A 21,764-nucleotide genomic window follows, 5' to 3' on the forward strand; every position below is an offset into this window, starting at 1 on the left:
TGGCCGGGAGAGTGTCATGGCAGTATATCGGTTTTGTCGAAACGCCGTTGGTCCACCCGAATGGGAGTGCGAGGCCATGGGTTCCATGGTGTGGGTAAAGTGCGCTACCTCTGCAGAGTGTGTATTTAAATCTATCGATAGCCGCGTCCTCAGTCATGGGCATGGGTTCCTACTAGGTCACACCATTCGATCAACACCCACATGACGGAATGACTTATAGGTGATTCATATGTTGATATTTTGAGTAGTACAGATTGGCAGGATGTTGATGATGATGTTGGATACCAAGTGTTGGTCAAGGTAGTGATCGCCGGAAAGATCACTGTTTGAGACCAAGTGTTGGTCATGGTAGTGGTCGCCGGAAAGATCACCATTTGAGACCAAGTGTTGGTCATGGTAGTGGTCGCCGGAAAGATCACCGTTTCAGACCAAGTGTTGGTCATGGTTGTGATTGCCGGAATGAACACGGTTTGGTTTTGATCACGAGGTGATCGAGATGGTGTATTGTTTGGCCAGTTAGCCAAGAGAGATATGGTTATGGAAATCTGAGATGGTGATTTATTAGTATTGTATAAGTTCCATACCATGCTTAGTAGTTGTTTCATCTTGGTAGTTGTTAATTAATTAACCTGTTTAATGCTATCTTATTGTCTTGCCTTGATGTTTATGATTGTTCTGAGCTTGCAAGTACATTCAATGTACTGACCTGGCATGTCATGCCAGATTGCAGGTGATGCCATGATTGCTTGATTGTTTGTCAATGTTGTCGTGCGTGCAAGCTAGATCGTGTGCCAGCCAGAGTCCCTACGGAGTGGAGTTCACCACCTTTGTCATTGTTCCGCTTCTAGAAGTATTCCGCTGCTACGAGTTGTTCCGCTGCTAGCATAGAACAAGTGTATTATCGCAGGCGTAGTGTCGCCGTGCTGATGTGCCCCTTTGTAATATCAGACCCTTGTGTTATTATTCTTGTAATAAGAGCTCATTTGTTCTATGTCAAGCAGTGCCGTATTCCAGAGAATTTTCCTCGATCTCTAGGCTGGAATACGGGGCGTTTCGGTTTCTCTAAGCCGGGGTGCCACAGCGCTTGGTATCAGAGCAGGTCTGGCTGTAGGACGCCCTAGTCAGCGTGAGCGGTAGAAATCAGTAGTATAGAGTCTGGCTTATTTATTGCATTTTGTTGCTGCATTTATTTGTTGCACATCATGCATATAGCCTTAGTATTTGTTGCTAATGGTTGATCTGGTGAGTGTAGCTGGCATTGGCTTGGATCCACTACAGCTCAGCCTTTGCATTTCTCCAGTTTTCTTTTCTTGCTCATCCTTCAGTGTTTGGTGTCATTTGTGTCCCAGCAGAGTGATGCCAAGTGACCCCAGCACTGCTTGCAAAATTGGTGCTCAGGTATCACGCCGAACTCCTTCCTTCAGCCCCATTTTGTTTTGGTGGTAGCCATGCTTCTACCCCGGATCGTCCTTTTTCTTGTCGTGTTGGCAACCCTTAATGGTCTTAGTAATCAAGAAAGGGCAATGTCAGCTGACTCAGTTTCCCCACTATCCTTATTTCTTGGACGAGTATGGATATTTTCCGTCCGCTTGATAATAATGTTGTAACGACATTTGTGTCCGGCTACATGGTTACCAAGTACGTCCACGCCTCCGAGCTAGCCCGGGTTGTTATCTGGGTAAGCTAGCACTTGGTGTAGCGTTGTTTACACCAATTATTTCCACACATTTATTCTTCCTCGTGCACATCGTCACATCATGCTAGATCGTAGAACCAGAGATCCCGCGAGATTTGTGTGCTTAAGTAGGCATGCATATTGTGTGACTAGCAGTAATATGTGACATTGATTGTGTGTGAATTGATTGTTGTTGTGTGCTTTTGTTTAGTTGAGTTTTCTTTTACTTCTTTCTTTTCGGGCCCCGGTGTTACATTATTTTTCCCCTATAAAGAGTTGCTCATCATCTGACACCAGACTCGAAGAAGTAATAAGGAGTTCAAATATTTGGAAGCTCAGCTAAACAGAATTGAATTCTCAGCCGACTGCAGTAAAATGGGGAATATCTAATCGTGAGGCCGATAATCAAACTTTGCATTAGGGTGCACTCCTCACAACATTACTGATAACTCAAGCACGTATCAGTATAAAATCCTCACAGCAGTAATGATCAGCAGCAAGACAAGTCAGGTACAAGATCAATGGTATATTTTCAATCAAAGGTATGGAGCATACACAAAATTTTGGTTGAACAATGCATGATGTTTGAAATATATGATCATCCGAAATAAAGTTAGCATGTGATATGCTCAAGGAACACAGTCAAACAAATTTTCTCATGCAAATAATCAGCCACAAAATATTATGGGCGTGTGTGTAGATTTCAGTCTGCATATTAGTATGAAGCTTTGGTTGTAAGAAACTCAGTATTCTTTCACTCGCTGTCGGAAGAAATTTATGATTCAAGGCTCCTCAATTCTCCTCAGCCTGATATGTGCACAATTTCCGGTCCAAGATACCCGGTCTTCCACAGCAAGATACCTCAGTAAAAGCTTCTGACAAACGGAAATGAATTTTTCTCAACAAGCAAACCCGAGGAGAAGCTTCTCAAGTACGGAAACCCGGCTTCTCCTGCACAATACTCATGTCAAGCTTCGTGTGTAAGCTATCGAGGCTTCTTCTGCACACTACCTAGACAAAAGCTTCGACCAGAAGCTAACGAGACTTCCTCAGCAAGCTACACAAATGGCTTTTCTCTGCAGTTCAATGATCAGATTTGCAATAATTTTGTCAGAGGTACAATGTGTTCAAAACATATGCCTACCGCGAGGATCGAGTGTTCGGTGGCATGTTCTTCTTATACATATGGTGGGCATGCATCCCCAACCATATCAGTCACTCATACGAGGTACGACAAGGATCCAACAGATATATCTAAAGGAAACTACGGATCCCATAGCCTCATGAATCATGCACAGATACATTTCAAGGATCGACAAGATCTGGAGATGACATCACAGAATCAACAGTCTTGAAAATGGTCATCAAGGTCATTATTCCCGCAACTGACAAGGAGATGTCCTAAAACCTTGTCACCTTCTTGTATGATTGGCCTCAGCAATGAGCTCCGTACAGCTACAAACCCCAGGTATATGTCATGTGTGTGCGGACCCAAGTCAGAAAACATGCACAAGAAATAATGTTAGCAATATTGCAATCATGGTTATACGGAGAATCAAGGACAAGCGTTGCCAAGTTATTCCAGTAAGGTATCCTCATAAAGAGAATCATGACCATTATAGGGTGAGACTGACATCAAAGGTATGATGATTTTCGCACGACCATCAAGGTCCGGATACCCAAATCAGTTAGAGGCCGTAATTCCATATGATCCCCAAAGGCATACCCTTAGAGGCCTACTCTGTTTTACAAGGATTTCATATCCCGTTGACCCGCTTGGAATGGTTAGGATGGAAAATCCAAATAGGTATACCGACAAAATGAGAAACTCAAAAGCCTAACAATCAGCTCAGACCCGGTATACTCACCGATGGAATCAAGTACACAGTCGGTCTGTCAGGAAAAAGCAATTGTCCGTCAGCCCCCTGTCAGGCCAGACTCAAGATGTAAATATTTGAGGTATGACACAGTTATAACTCCATACACCATTATATTTCTCCTGACAGAAGGCAGTCGGATCCTTGGTACATATCTCATGCTCGAGCCAAAGAAATAAATCAAAATCAGTACCACCTATGAGCAGTCAGATCCTGTCAGGAGATTTCCATGATCAATTCTCAGCATTTATTAAAACCAGAAGGCCTGCATTTATTTGAAGCAACCCCTTGATAGAAGTAAAAAGGTTTTCATGACCAAAGGAAAATTTATGCTCAGATCCATTGGATATCACTGTAGATATGAAAGAATCAACGTCAGCAAAAGGATTTGGGTGTGCACAAAAACCCGTCAAAATTTGGGGAAAGGTGAAGCAAACCACCCCTAGCAAACATAATCAGATCATCTGAAATTCTTGGGGGAACAATATACAAAGGAAATGGATACCCAAGTTGGAACCGGTGTCCTCCAGTCCGGCTGGTTCCCTGAGCAACTAAATCTCGAGGACAAGATTTCTTTAAGGGGGTAACAGCCCGGATTTTGGCCCTTTTATTTTTATTTTTTATTTATTGGTTTTTGCTCTGTTTTTCTTTTTGGAGTGGTTCCGTGGCCTTGCCACCTGGGAAATCATCTTCATTTCCTCTCCCAAGTGGCTCATCATTCTCAAAACCCTGCCAAGATTATGTCACTTCACTGCTTGACCAAACCCTAATTTCTTTTCTCAGGAATATTCCTTTTTCTATTAAAGGAATAACCCTGTCTACCCTAGGTTGTGAAGCAACCTATATTTCTATCCATCCAAAAATCCCCAAATGATTCTTATAAATTGTTTGGCTCATATCTTCATCAAATATGGCAAAATATTTCATTGGCCATATTTCCCATCTTACTCAATAAATTCATTTCCTATTATGTCCTAAATGGCACATTGTGAAGCAAGTGGTATTTATCCTTGCCCATTTCCCCCCAAATTTTTTGGCCGTGATATATCATCCAAATAATTGAATTGTGCCAAAATTCAACTTTATTTACCTAGCCAAACTTCCTCAGTGATTTTTCAAAGTTCATGTCTAAGGGAAGCCTTTATGAAGGAAGTGCTATCTAGGTTATCCAAATGAGTTGAAATTTTGCACACTCCTTCATGTGCTCATATTATCCCACTCCTCCAAAATTCAGCCACATCCAATCCTCTATGTGAGCACAGGACCAAATCGTTGCTTCTGGTAAAATTTTCAGGTTGTGAAGCAAGTGCATTCTATATTGCTTCAATTTTTTTGATAAATTACCAGACTGTTCTCCTACCTAAATAACTTATCTCCACCAAATTTGGCACCATTTAACCTAGCCATTATTTCTCCTAAAAATTTGCAAGTTTTTGGTCAGTGAAGATAGTTGTGAAGAAAGTACCATTTTGGTGGATCCAATTGGTATGAAATTTTTACAGCTTCTTAATATGACCAAATCACCAAGCCCTGCCAAATTTTATCTCAAGTGGTTACTCTATGTGAGTGAATCATCATGATCTTGATTCTGGACCAATTTTGGGGTTACACAGCAACTATATTGGTTTGTTCTCCATTATGCCCCAAAACCTCCAGGATTATTGTCCTTCCTAAGATGATCACCCCAGACAAACTTTTTGGACCCAGCCAAGTCCCTGTAAATCACCCGTGCACGGCCAGGTTTACTACAGTAAACTTTAGGCGGTGATTACCATTTAACCATAGCAGTTTTAACCAAACAACCACCTCAGTTGCAACCTCCCTTGGATGAACTATCAGCTAGACAACGTTTTGGGTGCGGTAGAGCATTGAATTCCCCGATTCACATGGTGACTACGACGATGGCAAGCCTGTGCACACGCTCTGTGCGCGGTGGCCGCGTCCAGCGCGTCATTTCTGCTTCGTCTGCTCCCCTCTCATTGTCTTAGAGCTCATGAGCATATCCAGTGGCTGCATCTCGTTGTCGCTGTTCCCCTGGACCCCTTTTCTCCTCCGTCTGGTTCCTCACCGATGCAAGCCGTCGTGTGCCCATGGACGTACAGTGGCATTTTGGCTCGGTTCATCGCCATCGTCTTCCTCCCTTTGCTCCGTTGGCCTCCTCTACCTCGTGAGAACCTCCACTGCTCCACCCCCATCGTCTACCAGCGAGCTCATGCGTGTAGCGTCCGCGGCGCCAGACACGCGTCCGCAGCAACGCCAGTGCGACACCTCGTCCGGCGGCTATATAAGCCAACCCCAAGCTCCCTCGACCGCACCTGCAGCCTCACTCCTCTCCCCTAGTTCCCCCGAGCCCCTTCCCGAGCACCAGAGCCCCTCCTCGACCTCCATTGCCACCATGGCCGTCGTTCGGCTCCGCTCAAATTCGAGCGAGTCAACGCCTCTCCCTGTGAGGGAGTCCTGGATTAGGGGGTCCTCGGACAGCCAGACTATATCCTTTCGCTGGACTGTTGGATACAAGATTGAAGACTTCGTCCCGTGTCCGGGTGGGACTCTCCTTTGCGTGGAAGGCAAGCTTGGCGATTCGGATATGTAGATCTCCTCCCTTGTAACCGACTCTGTGTAACCCTAGCCCCCTCCGGTGTCTATATAAACTGGAGGGTTTTAGTCCGTAGAACAACAACAATCATACCATAGGCTAGCTTCTAGGATTTAGCCTCTCTGATCTCGTGGTAGATCAACTCTTGTAATACTCATATCATCAAGATCAATCAAGTAGGAAGTAGGGTATTACCTCCATCGAGAGGGCCCGAACCTGGGTAAACATTGTGTCCCCCACCTCCTATTACCATCCGCCTTAAACGCACAGTTCGGGACCCCCTACCCGAGATCCGTCGGTTTTGACACCGACATTGGTGCTTTCACTGAGAGTTCCACTGTGCCGTCACGATATGGTCTGATGGTTCATCTTGTTGTCTGGGACAATGTTACCTCTGGGGGAGCCCTGGCTGTAGGACAAACTCTCCAATTAGGCGGCTTCGTCATGACCGCCCCGTCGGCCGTCGCGCCGACGATGACTTCTCGGGTCATCAAAAACAGACTCCACGTCGGCTCAGGATTCACCGAGCAGATGGATCCAATGGAGCCCTCTTCTTTGAACAAGCTCTTGGATCATATCGCCGCCTTGGGAGTCGCTACGGACTATGATTGGATCGGGCCTAAACCCGACAAAAGGGAGATTAACTCTCCGCCGGTTACCCATCAGATAGGGGTGGTGGAGGAGCGATGCAGAAATTCTTCCTCTATTTTGAGGACAAACTATGTCCGGATTCCCGAGCTCTCCGAGCCGGATACCCGTCTACGGGAGGACATTGCCCAAGCTTCAAACCTAGAATCGAACAGCGGGCTAGTACCATTGGGCAACGTCCCAAAGCCCGAGTTACCAAGCTGGGAAACTCCTTTGGGCCTCAGACCGGGTCAGGGTTTGGACTTAAATCTACCCACCCACTGTCACATAAGTGATCTTTCCCATATTATACAAGATCCCCAAGAGACAATACATCACTATTGGGCCAGATTCCTCCTTGCAATAAGCAAGGTGAAGGACTGTCGCGAGGAAGACGCAATTTCATTCTTTTGCAAACATTGCACTGACAAGGGAATCCTCAACGCCATAAGTCGCCGTGATATAACACACTTCGCTGACTTGGCGTCCATAGTGCGGAAGTACTGTGCGATGGAAAGCACTTGGAAAACCCAAACACGATTCTGGGATCGTCCGACTCTAACTAAACCCTCTGTCCGAACTAAAAGGGTGTACTCTCGTAAGTCACCCAATCCAATTACAAAGAAGCCAAAACCAACTACAGGGCGCGAAACCGTATTGGAGGGATGGCTCAATGGGCCATGCAAAATTCACAGTACATCGGATACCATGCCAACACATAGCCTTAGAGCATGTTGGATACTCCAGCAGGTGGCCAGGAGCGGCGAGGATCTCCTCGTCAACATACCGCAGAGCACCCTCCCGCGGAAAATAACAATATAGTACTAACAGTCTTCGAGACTTTCGCCTCAAACAATAGGCGCAAGCGGGCACTTCGCAGCCTCACCGAAGTTTACCAGGTTGCAACAATAAATCCATGGAACGACACGGCCATAACCTTCAATGCCAGTGACAAACCTCAATTCCGCACAGCCCAAGCTCCAGCCGCTTTGGTCCTCAGTCCAACTGTGGACGGCTTCCGGCTTACTAAAGTACTCATGGATGGTGGCAGCGGATTAAACCTCATCTATGAGGAGACTCTTAGAAAAATGGAAATAGACAAGAGTCGCATTGAGCAAAGCAGCATGACCTTCAGAGGAATCATCCCTAGTCGGGAGGCACGATGTGCAGGGAAAATCACACTAGATGTGGTATTCGACACGTCGGAGAATTACAGGTCCGAAGAAATCACATTCCAAGTGGCCTCGTTTAGTAGCGGATACCACGCCCTTCTAGGGCGAGAGGCATTCACGGTCTTCCAAGCTATACCCCATTACGGGTACATGAAGCTCAAGATGCCCGGGCCCAATGGAATCATCACTCTAGCTAGTGATCCGGACATAGCACTCAACGTCGAAAATAAAACCGCCGCACTGGCCCTCGAAACATTATCTGAAGCTCTCGCGCCCGAAGAACTAACTGCGTTGCGCTCTATAGTGGACAGGGATGACGTCATACTCGACAAAACACCCAAGTCCACCTCTTTTAAACCAGCGGGCGAAATAGTCAAATTCCAGGTCCACCCAATGGACCCTACAAAAACAGCATCCATCGAGGCACAGCTGAACCCCACAATAGACGCCGCATAGCGGGAGTTCTTACACGAGAATTGGGACATCTTCGTCTGGCATCCTTCAGATATGCCAGGCATCCCACGAAGGCTGGCCGAGCATAGCCTAAACATTCTAAATGGATACAAGCCGGTCAAGCAAACTCTTCGGCATTTCTCCGAACCAAGCGACAAGCCATGGGAGAAGAACTAGCCAAGTTACTCGTGGCCGGATTCATTAGAGAAATAAAACACCCGGACTGGCTAGCAAACCTGGTGATGGTACCAAAGAAGGACAAATCCTAGCGCCTATGTGTCGATTTTAAGGACCTTAACAAGGCCTACCCCAAGGATCCCTTCCCCCTCCCCCGCATCAATCAAATTATGGACGCTGCCACGGGACACGACTCATTGTGTTTCCTCGACGCCTACTCCGGATACCATCAAATCAAGATGGCCGAGCCCGATCAAGCCGCAACGGCATTCATTACTCCATACGGCCCCTTCTATTTCAACACCATGCATTTCGGGCTCAAAAACACCGGTGCGACCTATCAACGCATGATTCAGACATGCCTGGAAGCACAAATCGCCAAAATAGTGGAGGCATACATAGACGATGTGGTAATTAAAACCAGACACGTCGAATCTTTGATAGACGACTTGAGGCTCACGTTTGACAATCTCCGAACATATGACATTAAGCTCAATCTGGAAAAATGCGTTTTCGGCGTACCCGCCAGAAAGCTCTTGGGCTTCATCGTTTCTAACAGAGGAATTGAAGCGAATCCGGCTAAAATCCAAGATCTGTAACAATTGGCTATCCCAACAAACCTCAAGCAAATCCAGAAATTAACTGGATGCATGGCCGCCTTAAGCCGCTTTATCTCCCGATTGGGAGAAAAGGCATTACCTCTTTATTGCCTTCTTCGGCACACCGAACACTTCGAGTGGACGGACGCGGCTACGGCCGGATTGGAAGAAATAAAAGCTGCCTTGGCCAGCAGCCCAATCTTGGCCACGCCAAATATCAGCGAACCAATGTTGTTATATATAGCGGCAACACACCAGGTTGTAAGCGCAGTGCTCGTCGTCGAACGAGAAACGGACGGACATAAGTTCCCACTTCAAAAGTCGGTATACTATGTATCTACTGTCCTCACTTCATGCAAATTCCGGTACCCACATTATCAAAACTTAGCATACGCGGTCTTCATGGCATCCTAAAAACTACGACACTACTTTCAAGAGTGTTCAATTACGGTGGCCTCCGAGGTTCCACTCAACGACATTATAAACAACCGCGATGCCACGGGCCGGATTGCTAAAAGGGCTATTGAGCTCCTCCCGTTCGACATATCATACAAACCACGACGAGCCATTAATTCACAAGTACTGGCCGATTTTGTCGCCAAATGGACAGAAGCAAAACTCCCTAAAGAATACGGCGCGTACTCCAATTGGATCATGCACTTTGACGGCTCTAAAATGCTGGCGGGTCTGGGAGAAGGCGTCGTCCTGACATCCCCAACCGGAGATATAGTCCAATACGTACTCCAAATATTATACACAGACTCCAACAACGCAGCCGAATATGAGGCCATGTTGCATGGTCTCTGGATGGCAGTCTCCATGGGCATTCAACGCCTAGAGGTGCGTGGGGACTCGAACCTTGCAATATCTCAAATAAATGGAGATTTTGATGCCAAGGACCCAAAAATGGCGGCTTATCGCAATGTCGTCCTCAAAATGTCAGCTCGAGTCGAGGGGCTCGAATTCCACCATGTGGTCCGAGAAAACAATTAAGCGGCGGATATCCTCGCCCGAATCGGGGCTAAGCGCGACCCCGTCCCACCTAATATCTTCTTGGAAAGGTTGTTTAAGCCATCCGTGGTGTGGGAAGGGGAGACCGGCAACAATAGTCCAGATTCAGCCACAACACCAGACCCCGAACACTCTGACGTAATCGGAGGCTCCGCCACCGAGATAACACCTTTGGCCCACGTGATTATGGCTGTCATCGCCCCGTGGACAGAACCCTTCTTGTCTTAACTAAATAGGCAAGAACTCCCTGAGGACCAAAACGAGGCATGTTGCATTGTGCGGCGGTCTAAAGCCTACAAGGTCCACGAGGGAGAGCTTTATAAGAAAAGCACTACCGAAGTACTACAAAGGTGCATCTTCGAGGAGGAAGGACAACAACTTTTGGCAGAAATTCATGCTGGACTTGGCGGCCATCACGCCGCAGCTCGGGCCCTTGTAAGTAAGGCCTTCCATACAGGTTTCTACTGGCCGGCAGCTCGAGCAGACGCACAGGACCTCGTTCAACATTGCGTCGGTTGCCAGCTCTTTGCAAACCAAAGCCATATGCCACCTACCTCACTTCAAACAATCCCCATTACTTGGCCCTTCGCGGTCTGGGGGCTTGATATGGTCGGACCCCTTAAAGGAGGAAGCCATAAGAAAAAGTACCTATTGGTCATGGTGGATAAATTCACCAAATGATAGAGGCCAAACCAGTTAAAACGGCTGAATCCGGACCAGTGATAGATTTTATATCCGGGGTTGTACACCGCTACGGTGTCTCCCACAGTATCATCACCGATAACGGCTCGAACTTTACAGCCGATGAGGTAAAAACTTGGTGCGGCAAAATGGGCATTAAGCTCGATTATGCATCCGTCTGTCACCCTCAAACTAATGGTCAAGTAGAACGAGCAAATCTATCTATCTATCTATCTATACCTATACTAATTATAGACTCCCAATAAATTCCCACGTTAATCAGTAATTAAGAACTGTTAACCTGGTGGGACCGAATTATAACGGCTCAAATTGTATTAATGAAAACAAAAAAGAAAATAACCTTCTATCAGGTGGATCTGAGTTATAATTTTTTTTTTCAAATGGATATGACTTCTAATGGCCTGATCGTGGAGTATCCTAACCATATATGATTGTGATGCAACCATAATGACCAGATGAGGAATAATCCTTTTAGATTTGTTGGTCAAGAATCAAGAGGCGCAGAAGAAGTTTTTTTTTCAAAAGGGTATGACTTATAATGGCCTGATCGTGGAGTATCCTAACCATATACGATTGAGATGCAACCATAATGACCAGATGAGGAATAATCCTTTCAGATTTGTTTGTCAAGATCCAAGAGGCGCAGAAGAAGGATACAAAGAAACTGCCTCCTCCAGCACCCCGAGCCAACAAGCACAGAAGAAAGGTACGGAGAACTGCCTCCTCCAGCACGCCGTCCTATTGATGGAAGCCTTGATCCCTCGATCCGTTCTTCAAGAGCCAACAGGCATGGAAGGACGCCCCATATATGGATCTTCCTCGGGTACGATTCAATAACCTGTAGCCGCCGCTGCCAAGAATAACCTGAAAGCCAACATGTCTAGGTAAGGAATTTTCTTTAGATCAGGGGTCTCAACTCTCAATTCTTTTTTGGATTTTGTAGAGGCAGCAGAAAATAAGCTCTCGTGTGGCTCTTTCTCAGGTCATCTAGTACACCAAAGTTCTACTGAAGCCGCATGATTCAATATGGCTTCACACCAATCCCTTTCTTCTCTGACTTTTAATCTCTTCATGTTTAAAGTTCCAACCACCCTGCAAACTGCGATATGATTCAAGCAAAAAGCAATTGCGTACATGTGTATCTATGATAACTCTGCTCTGTACATCAGAGACAATCCACTCACTTTTTATATGAGGCTTAATTTACAGATGTTTTGTTATGGTAACCCATATTAGACAGCCGAATTTGTTGATATTTTCGATGTACAGAAACAAAATATTGTATGTTACTTCAAATATACACTAAACTTTTGATTATCTGTGTGGTAATATTGAATCATTTTCTCCTTGGCCATACATTACGGGAATGTAAGCTATAGTTTCATATATTTTTTTAGTTACAATACTTATGTACAGCAAAAAGGCGCTGGATTGATTCAAAGACGACAATTCATATGAAATTTTCCAGCTATTCTAACTATGGATCAGAGTGAGTTTTTTCTTTCTGAATCGCAATGTAATTTTCCCTTCTATTTGACTTCTTTGGGTAATGCATATTTGGGTTGGGTAATATTTATATATATCCTGCATCAATGATGTTCAGTTCATTCCAAACCTGCTGATTTGCTAATCGAATTTTATGTTTATTCTCAACGACACTAAAAATACTTTCATCACATATCACACTAGGGTTATATCAGCTATATTGCTCTACTGGTATCCTATGCAAATTCCAAACTATTTGTTCCTGCTAACTGTGGTCACTCCGTATAGTTTTGTATATTATTTTTAGCTTCTGAGAAACTGTGAGTAGGTCTTTTCATTCCTTTTAGAACATTCAGAATCAGTACGTTCTCTCTCTAGCTCAGGATACTACATAGCAGCTGTTTTCTCAATAGTAATTCTTTTTGTAACCATGAATTCACATGTTAGCGTGATGTTCTTAATAAGATAGTACTTCCTCTATAAACTAATATAAGAGCGTTTAGATAACTAAAATAGTGATCCAAATGCTCTTATATTAGTTTACGGAGGGAGTACTACATATATGTTGAATATTTAACCAAGGACCAGTAACACATATGAGTAGTATCGAGGCAATCCCCTTCCAATAATATACTAAAAGAAATTGGAAGGATGTAATAATTTCTTTTTCCGTAAGAACAACTCATATAAAATATTACATCCTCTATACTTAGTTCTTACATAATTTTCACTAAAATAAAATTTTGTATGAAAATATTTGATATGTGTGTTCCTTAAAAAATGCTATCCCTTCCATTCAGCGTAGGTTGAATGGCAGCCTCGAGCCCCCGACAACTCCAAGGAGCTGCGCTGGCACAAATGTGTGCACAGAATGCATACATCTCAATCTGATTCTTTTGCCTTGCTAATTCAGTAAATGATTATTACGTTAATCTCCATTGTTCTACTATTGATTTCATGGTGACGTGATGGGATTGATATGGATGGGGGATATGGTAGATTGGAGTGAAAGCACGCCACACATCTACTGGATGGTCGGTTTGACTATGGGTACCAAAAGGTAATGGGATCATATGGATTCGATAAAGGTGCCCTATTTTGTGCAATTTAGTCAAGTGGAGTTCCAATATGATCGATGAACGGGTCGATTTCTCTAGGAAACTTGAGGATATTTTGGAAGAGAAACTCCATGGAGCCGTGATTACTCAATAGGACAAACATTGATGCTCGATGTAGGACAAGAGAAGACTGCGGCCAACTGCTGACAAACTCCTCCTGTATACCGCTACGCACAGCCTGCATCTGATGTCTCCAGATGTGATGTATTGCTCTAGCGTGCTTCCATTCCATGTGTTAATTAAAGTCATCACATAGTTTTTTCGACATGCTAAACTTGCCCGAAGGATTCAATTGTTCTCATCACTGCAATCCAATATCGGTCACAGGTAGCTCAGCCATTGATGCCAGCCATTACAATTGATCGGGTAGGCTAGAAGAATAAGCATGCCTACCATCGACTCCAACTGTGAGAGCAATGAATCAACACATCAAGTACTGCCTAAGTGTGGCTGGACGGCCAGGATTTCTGGATCCCGACGCCACTATACCGGTCGAGTGCATGAGGACATGCCCTTTGCTGCCGGTCACTGATGCATGCGTGTGCGTATAATGATTAGGTGTGATCAGCAGCATGTTCGGACAGGCAGTATTTTTTTTAATATTCACATGCCGATGATCATGCTGACTTCATGGCGAAGAATAGAAGTGACTTAATGTGCAAATATAATTGTTATCATATTCATCTATCTTATACGTCTATTTTTCTAATTTTGTTTGCAAATATCTATCTTACATGTCTAACCTACAGTATAAATTGGAAACTGTAGCCAGAATTGTTTTGGCATATCCGGTATTATCATTACAAAAACGAAAGCTGGTAGAGTATAATTGAGAAAACAATATAAATTAGACTCTTACTAGTCATCGACCCGTGCACCTGCACGGGCTAGTCATTTGTGGATCATCTAAATACTTTTGAGTATGAAAAATAATGCTGATTAAAGAATATTTATGAGACCAAAATTTGAAAATACAATCTCTGAAAAGAAGATACCCTCAAACAAAATAGTACTCCCTCCGTCCCAAAATAAGTGACTCAACTTTGTACTAACTTTCTACAACACTAACATGATTAGGAAGCAAAATAGAACTTACCTAAGCTAATATACATGTAATTAAATGACACAAATGACTCCCAGAGTACTGATCTTTCAGTACACAAAAGGTCTTCAATAAATTGGAAGCTAGACCAAAAAAAAGTAGGAGTTCCTAAGTTTTATAAGGAATGTATGCAACAGAAAATCGTACTAATATTATCAAATATTATCATGCACCTCTTTGTAGGTCCTCAACATTAGAACCTTGTGAAATTCTTTCCTTCACGTGGTAGCTATGATGGTTCAATGTTATGTTAACAATGCACGTGTTAGACTTAACCTGCAGATTGTAACCTATTTTGATCTATACCATTTGAAAAATGATCTATTAGTAAAAGAAGTACTAAACTATTCATATCAAATCCTCCATAACCTAAAGCGTACAACAGATGATCAAAATGTATGTTTAGCATTGTTGTGATTATATATAAGCGATTATAAACTGACCTAACAATAACTTATGCAAACAATTTAGCAAAGCAAAATTAGTTCCTTCATTCATATACATGGGATCAGATGTTGCATGGCACATCAATCCTTCCGGAAGACAACGAAATGGCTATGGAAAGAATATGCAGCAGAAGTTACAGCAGATCAACATACTTAGCAAGCAATCTCCCCCCATCCTTTTGATTTTCCACCGAGCCTGCTTTTCACAACACTTTGTTGCACAAGCATGCCGTATGCTAGCACTGCCCTGAAGTCTGATCTGTCCAATTCGTAACATAGAGATTAAAGTAGGGCTGCAGAACAGAGAGGCAGAAGCAGCGCCATAGTTATGCCTGACTTATTGGCCGCTCTCATTGTTAGTCTTGGGATGAGAACCTGATGCCTGGTAGATCAACACATCGGTGCACTGACGGTGGAATAGGCGAACGGCAGCCGCTGGACACCATAAAGAAACTGAAAAGGGCTTGAGGAGGAGACATGGATGTGTTTTTGCTTGCGTCAAGGCCGCAGGGAAGCATTTGTGATTTCGGAAAACCGCCATCAAACGGCTTGTATTTTCTCATGAACTAACATCTGACGGCTCTCTTTGTTTTCAGACCTGTTTCTCCTAGGACTAATTTAGAGTCTGGAAAGGAGCCTCCAACTATAAAGATCATAACTTAAATTTAGGCATCAAATTGTCTTAACATAATTATAGAATCTAGTGTTATCAGAATTCTTGAGCACATTCATTAAACTTGGGAACAGAAAAAATACGCTCAGCAATTCAAACAGGATGGAGCAAGGTTAAGCTGTTAGGCATGTTTTTCAAAATATATTTTATGAAGTGTATAAATTTATAAATGAGCATGGGTGCATTTTATATGAATCAGCAGGCTGCATGGAGTTTTTCAGAGCACCTCGAGTCCTTTGTACCATCTGTTAGTTTATATTCACATATATGATCAAGGAAACGGCATATGTGCATAGCATAAATGAAAAGGTTAACTTGTGTACTCATGATAAGTAAACTTAATAAACAGAGTGTACTTTTGAAAACCTAATCCCGGCACTATATATATGCAGCCTGCATCACACTGGGGCGTCATATATATCATGAAAATCTAAAAAAAGGAGCATGAAAATAAAAAAGGAGCATTACCTATGCGGGATTTTCACATCGTTACCTATGGTACAATCGAGTGATGACCAGAGATGATGTGCCAAGAATAGATCAGATACAGGCTGCAAATAATACAATGCATCCGTAATACTTCTCGTAATATTAATCCCTTTATTGTTGAAGACGTCGATAGCATAGCCTCCTTTTGAATTCAGAGTGGACTCCTAACTGTCACAATTCCAGTAAAAGTATAGATGGTGGTTCTGCTAAAAAACCGTGGGGAAAAGGTAAAACAATAGAAACTGAATTCCTGTAACAACAGAAATATATAAATGTGCAAGACGGTAGAAGAAGGAAAACTCCCTACAAACTGAAAGTTGCTTGTAGCATTGCATATATATGAGAGAGAAGGAGAACCCAAACATGAAAAACTATGAAGCTGACTACCATTACACGTTGCTGCGGACTACTCAACACCGGGTGAGGTGATGTGTCCGTCCTCCACACCAGACGCCACCAGCCGGCAGCTTCAAACATGATGACCTCCTTGGTCTGGTACTTAATTAGCATGCAATGGCGTATCCTTCTTTGCCTGCATCTCCTTAATTTTCTTTCGAAAAACTGCAGAGGCACTCATCTTCCTGTATGATAAAACTCTCATTCATATTTAACTGGTGTCCTCTACCTGAAGGACCTGCGGCTATTCATGATACTGATAATAGGAGGAGGGCGTGCATGTGGTTTCTTCACCGATGTGAGGAGGTCTGGAGCTAGAAGAGTCCGCCATAGTTCTTCTGACAACCATGGTGTCATCAGTCTGCCGTACTTGCTCCACTCTTCAACCGTCGCCAACAATGGCAACTGTCTGATCCGATTCAGAGAGCCATGGATGCACCTCCTCCTCCACTGTATCATGCATCGTGGATTGCGTTTTGACCGGGCATGAAAGATGAAGATATTGGAAGAATCTCCTACTCAGCCCCCATCAACCCAGATGGTTTGCAGCGAACGCATCATGGTTGGGATGGATTGCAGATTCAAGTGAAGAGGATCGGGGAGAAGTTGGCTTGATATTACCAACACATCATGGCTGGGGCTGGATTGCAGATCGGGGGGGGGGGGGGGGGGGGGGGCGATCGGGGAGAGTTTGGCTCGATGGCTGGGGCTTGATTGTAGAGGAAAACGTTTTTGGTAATAAAGAGGCATGGACGTGGGACATTGGGGTAGGACTCTTGAGGGACATCATCGTATGGCTGTAGATAACTAATCATGAGATCCGACGGACAATTAGATTAGGTGTTGAGGATTAACGTAGAGGCTCGTATGGTGCCTCCGATTAGTAAATATAAATACTAGTCGCCAACCCGTGCACTTGCACGGGCTAGAGATTTTAAGAACGAACTAATTAGAACTTCCCTGATATTTGTACTAATCGAACTTTATGTGCACAAACATTTCAACAGTGTCCAGTAGTCCGTCGGAGCCAAGTGACATTCAAAATGCCGCGTATGGGAAATAAAAAATACTTGTCACATGGATCAAAATACATATATACGGTCATTAATTCGTGGCTTGACAGGTTAGTTAGATGGAACCCACTTGCACCAAATGTCCATCAGTAGTTAAATTGTTTGCTCCAGTTTTCACTCCGATGGATCAACAATCTACAATATATAACATCATTTTTCCTGTTCCTGAAGCAGTCATACAGGACCATTTGAAATCAAATTTATGAAAAAAAATTATAGAAATTTCATTGTTATGTATTATAGGAAATAGAAAATGAGTGCCATGGTACAATATGTGTGCTCAGATAGAACATTTACTCAGAGCGTACCCATTAAAAAAATCAAGAACTTCATAAATAAAAATCTTTATCTAGAACATCGTAAATGACTTGGCCGATATCCTTAAAATTGTCTCCCATAACTGTACATTTTATGTGTGACACAATCACACAAAGACATGGAATAACTCTTAACAAAAAGAAGGTATGGGAAAAATCCATCAGCTTGACAGCAAACTTTAAACTCAACTAAGCTGGATGCGTGGTTTCGGAGGATTTGCCTTTTGCCAACATAGTCATGAGCTAAACTCCTTTGTGGAGAAAAAAATATAAAAAAAACTACATAGTGAGTAAATAAAAAAAATCCCTAGTGAAGGACAAAGATGCGAGAGCAAGCCTTAAAAAATATACAAAGATTATCTATTACTTCAATAATATTCAATCATAGATGAAACGGGGGACTCTTGAAATGAAGTTCATGTTAATATGACTCGTGTAATCACAAAGTTCGACCATCTGTATGAAGATTATTTCGATCGTAAACTGTAGAAATATAAAGGATCCCAAAATAACAAAATAGTTGAATCATTAGCGAGTTGAGGGCGGAATGGTGCCGATCAGCCATAATAATTACCAAACATTAGACTGAACATAACTACCTACGAAGACATCAAGAGACTGTAGTCAGACAGAATATTTGAATAAAAGAAAACAATCAATAGTGTTGCTTCCGAATTTCGAAGGATCACCCAGTTTTATGTTGCATGCAAGCCCGCATATCAACTATAAATCTTTGCAATTTGGATAGAGGCAAGATGATGTTAGGTGCACTTTAATTATATAGTGTAACCATCAGTATAAAAACTTATGAGACGAATTAAGCTAATTATGCATGCATGCATGCAGCTCCACGCTGACCTGTTTGCTTCCTTCTCCACTATGATCCTTGACCCTGAACCACACAGCCATATACCACCCTACATAGCTTTTCCTCAGTCAATGTGCCATGAGAAATAAGAGTAAAAGAAAGGAGAATGTGTTCAACTGTTCATGAGTTTTCACATCCTTCAAATATGTAAGATTATACACAGATTGTTTTCATAATTTAATTCCTTTAAAATCCAAGATTAATTACCCGCGCACATCGAATAGTTATCAGAATGATGTGCAAGTGTAGTGCCTGCACATAGTAGCAGCCGAGTTGGTAGAAAGAGCTTCAATTGCCATCTCGAAATAACAAACTATATATATAGCAGTCAATTTGTTGAAAAGATAAAAGATTGGAGCTGGCTTAGATTGCAACCAATGTTCAACATTTAATTATATTAAAATAAAGAAAATTCGGTCCTATTTAGAGGTAAAATAACTGTAATGAGATATCTACTTTTGTAAACAAAAAAAAAGGATCCTCGAGCTTAGCCTACATGTTGTGGTTAGAGTCTCTGATGCAATGGACGCGTATATAAGAATACAACGACGGTGAGAGCTGTAGTGACTGGAGAGGCGAAGCCAGGACAGAGTTAGTCGGACCTAGGGTGGTGAGGGGGGGAGTCAGATGTGGTTCTTAATTTATGATTTCCCTGTATAATAAAAAACACTATGATTTTCTCTATATAAATTTCTCTACATTAACTTCACATTTATGCCAAAATTGGTGTAGCCTTACATTTTTTTCCTATAAACATTAAACAATATCATTTCAAGCCATTGTGTAAGATTGCCTAGTTTGCAAGAAAACATATGTCGGAATAAACTAAATAGTACCTCATTCTCTTGGTTAGGCGAGTAACCGAATATAGAGGATTGCTGAATGGTAATACAAAAAGAGAACTTGAGTAAATTCTAGCTAAAGGAGAATGCCTGAGATGATTTCTCATATGTAAGATAGACCCGAAGTAGTTTATTATTTGCATTTTTCATTCTTTCATGTCCATAGGCAGTGCCCTGTATTTAAGCATGTATGGTGATATAGGTGTATAGCAGGGGGACAAATAAGGTGTCGTGAGTCGTGACTGCATTAGTTCATTTTATATTCATAGTGGAACGCAAAATTCTTAAATTAATATAATGATGATATGAACATAGAATGAAAACAATTCCAATAACTAAAGCACAATCTTTTTTCTCACACTGGCCTGGATGCATTCTGTCGTTGGCTGCAGATTCTAAAGTATGTTATCTCTGTTTTGTTCAACAACCTGGAAGGATTCTTCTCACAGTGGTCTTAATTCGCCGATGTCTGCACCATCTACATGGGCAAGTCAGCATCCAGTCGTTGTTTGTCTACCACATGTCTTGCGACATTCAAGTTGTTGCCATAGAGTCGGCACCAGCTTCTCGAGCTTCCCATGGGACACGGAGACCTCCCTTTGTTGACAATAGCTTTGCACGTGAACTGACATGTATCCATTTCCGACTGCGGCTTCCAACTCAAACCTGATGTCATACATCATATCAACGACACTTAGCCTGGTCTGGTAATAGAACTCTCCTGCAAAAGTAGCAACGAAAAAGTCATCCTCATACAAATAAGTCAAATTATATCATTGAGAATATCAGGGGCAAGGAATTGTTTCAGTGCAGTTCTCAAAACTGTAATGGCTCTGTATAAACTTAAGTGACATTAAGAATATCAGGGGCAAGGAACTAACAATCAAGGTTGTGTGACCGAGACTTTGGGATGCAATAGTTCAGGTCAGGCTCATGTATTACCAAATAATTAAAAAAGAGGAAATCACCTAACAAAAAAAGAGGAAGTTAAAACTAATTGAGGATTCCTATGGCCAACAAATAGGAAGAGTAGACACTACTCGCTAGTATTACCCCCAGCCACTCCTTGCTTCTACCCATGCTTGATGTGTCTCCTGCGGCATCTGAACCACCATCGCACATTGCCCCGCCTGGACTGTAAGATATCTGAAACCACCATCACGTTGTGCCGCCTGGAGTGTATGATATATGAAACCGCAGCGGCGGCGTTCCTAGGACAGTGAAAGGATGCACAATTGAGGGGGCATGTTCCAGATTTGATTAGGGACACCATAAAGATTACACACCTATAGTTTGGCGTGAAAAATTCATCAAATCAACTGCTAGTGTGACATTGTACTCTACCACAACAATCATCAGATCTTGTATTTGAATAAAGTAGTACTGTTTCAATATCTCGTACATATTGGCTCTCACAGAAATAATTGGATGTTTATACAATAAGGTTGATACTACCAATAATCAAGACATGAGCGCAGTTATAGCATATATATAAATTCTATTTCGATCTCCAAGCAATGCTAGGGGCTAATCAGCCATTGAGGGCTGTGTAATCTCAAGCAAACTCAATCCAACAAAGTTGATGGCGTTACCTGCTGATCGCCAAGAGCCCAGGACCAAGCCAAACTCTGCTGGAGAGAGAAAGTTGGTGGTGTGGTAGCATGATTCCTGGAACAGGTCCGATGTCGAGGCCAGCTATGATGCATTTCTTCTTGGAAGGCGCCTTGTCAGATTGGAAGTCCTCGGCAAGATTCGACCCTACTTGGAGAGTACCTAACGTAAGCGGCAAGAAGGAGGCGGTCAAGGAAAAGAGATTGAAACCTGCCCTATTTTGCGGGTATAATATATCCTTCTGTTTCTATTTTGCGTGAAAGCATTGAGCTGCAAAAAAAACCGTACATTTTTTTAGGGATAAAACGTGAAGCGTTGCCCTGCAACAAAACGTGAAAGCACTGTGGGCCAGCTTTTGTTTCCGGTGTCTATGGGCCTTCCGATCTTTATTTTCTTTAGCCAAACTGAGCATAATACCCGGATTACCCGGATTAATCTACACCGTAATAATTCGG

General features: G+C 42.9%; 2 long non-coding RNA genes across 2 annotated transcripts; one reads left to right on the forward strand and one right to left on the reverse strand.

Moving 5' to 3' along the window:
• Positions 1–11,481: 11,481 nt before the first annotated feature.
• LOC123086132 (uncharacterized) lies at positions 11,482–14,019 on the forward strand. Its single transcript, XR_006440576.1, has 3 exons — positions 11,482–11,773; positions 11,872–13,434; positions 13,532–14,019. It is a non-coding gene; the product is annotated as an uncharacterized lncRNA (long non-coding RNA).
• A 3,901-nt stretch (positions 14,020–17,920) lies between these two features.
• On the reverse strand, positions 17,921–21,485 carry LOC123086169 (uncharacterized). The gene is made up of 3 exons (XR_006440643.1): positions 21,291–21,485; positions 20,752–20,909; positions 17,921–20,419 (listed from the first exon to the last, which is right to left on the reverse strand). It is a non-coding gene; the product is annotated as an uncharacterized lncRNA (long non-coding RNA).
• Positions 21,486–21,764: the final 279 nt, after the last annotated feature.

The sequence above is a fragment of the Triticum aestivum genome, chromosome 1A (assembly GCF_018294505.1).
Source record: "Triticum aestivum cultivar Chinese Spring chromosome 1A, IWGSC CS RefSeq v2.1, whole genome shotgun sequence".
In the NCBI taxonomy this organism is placed as follows: Eukaryota; Viridiplantae; Streptophyta; class Magnoliopsida; order Poales; family Poaceae; genus Triticum; species Triticum aestivum.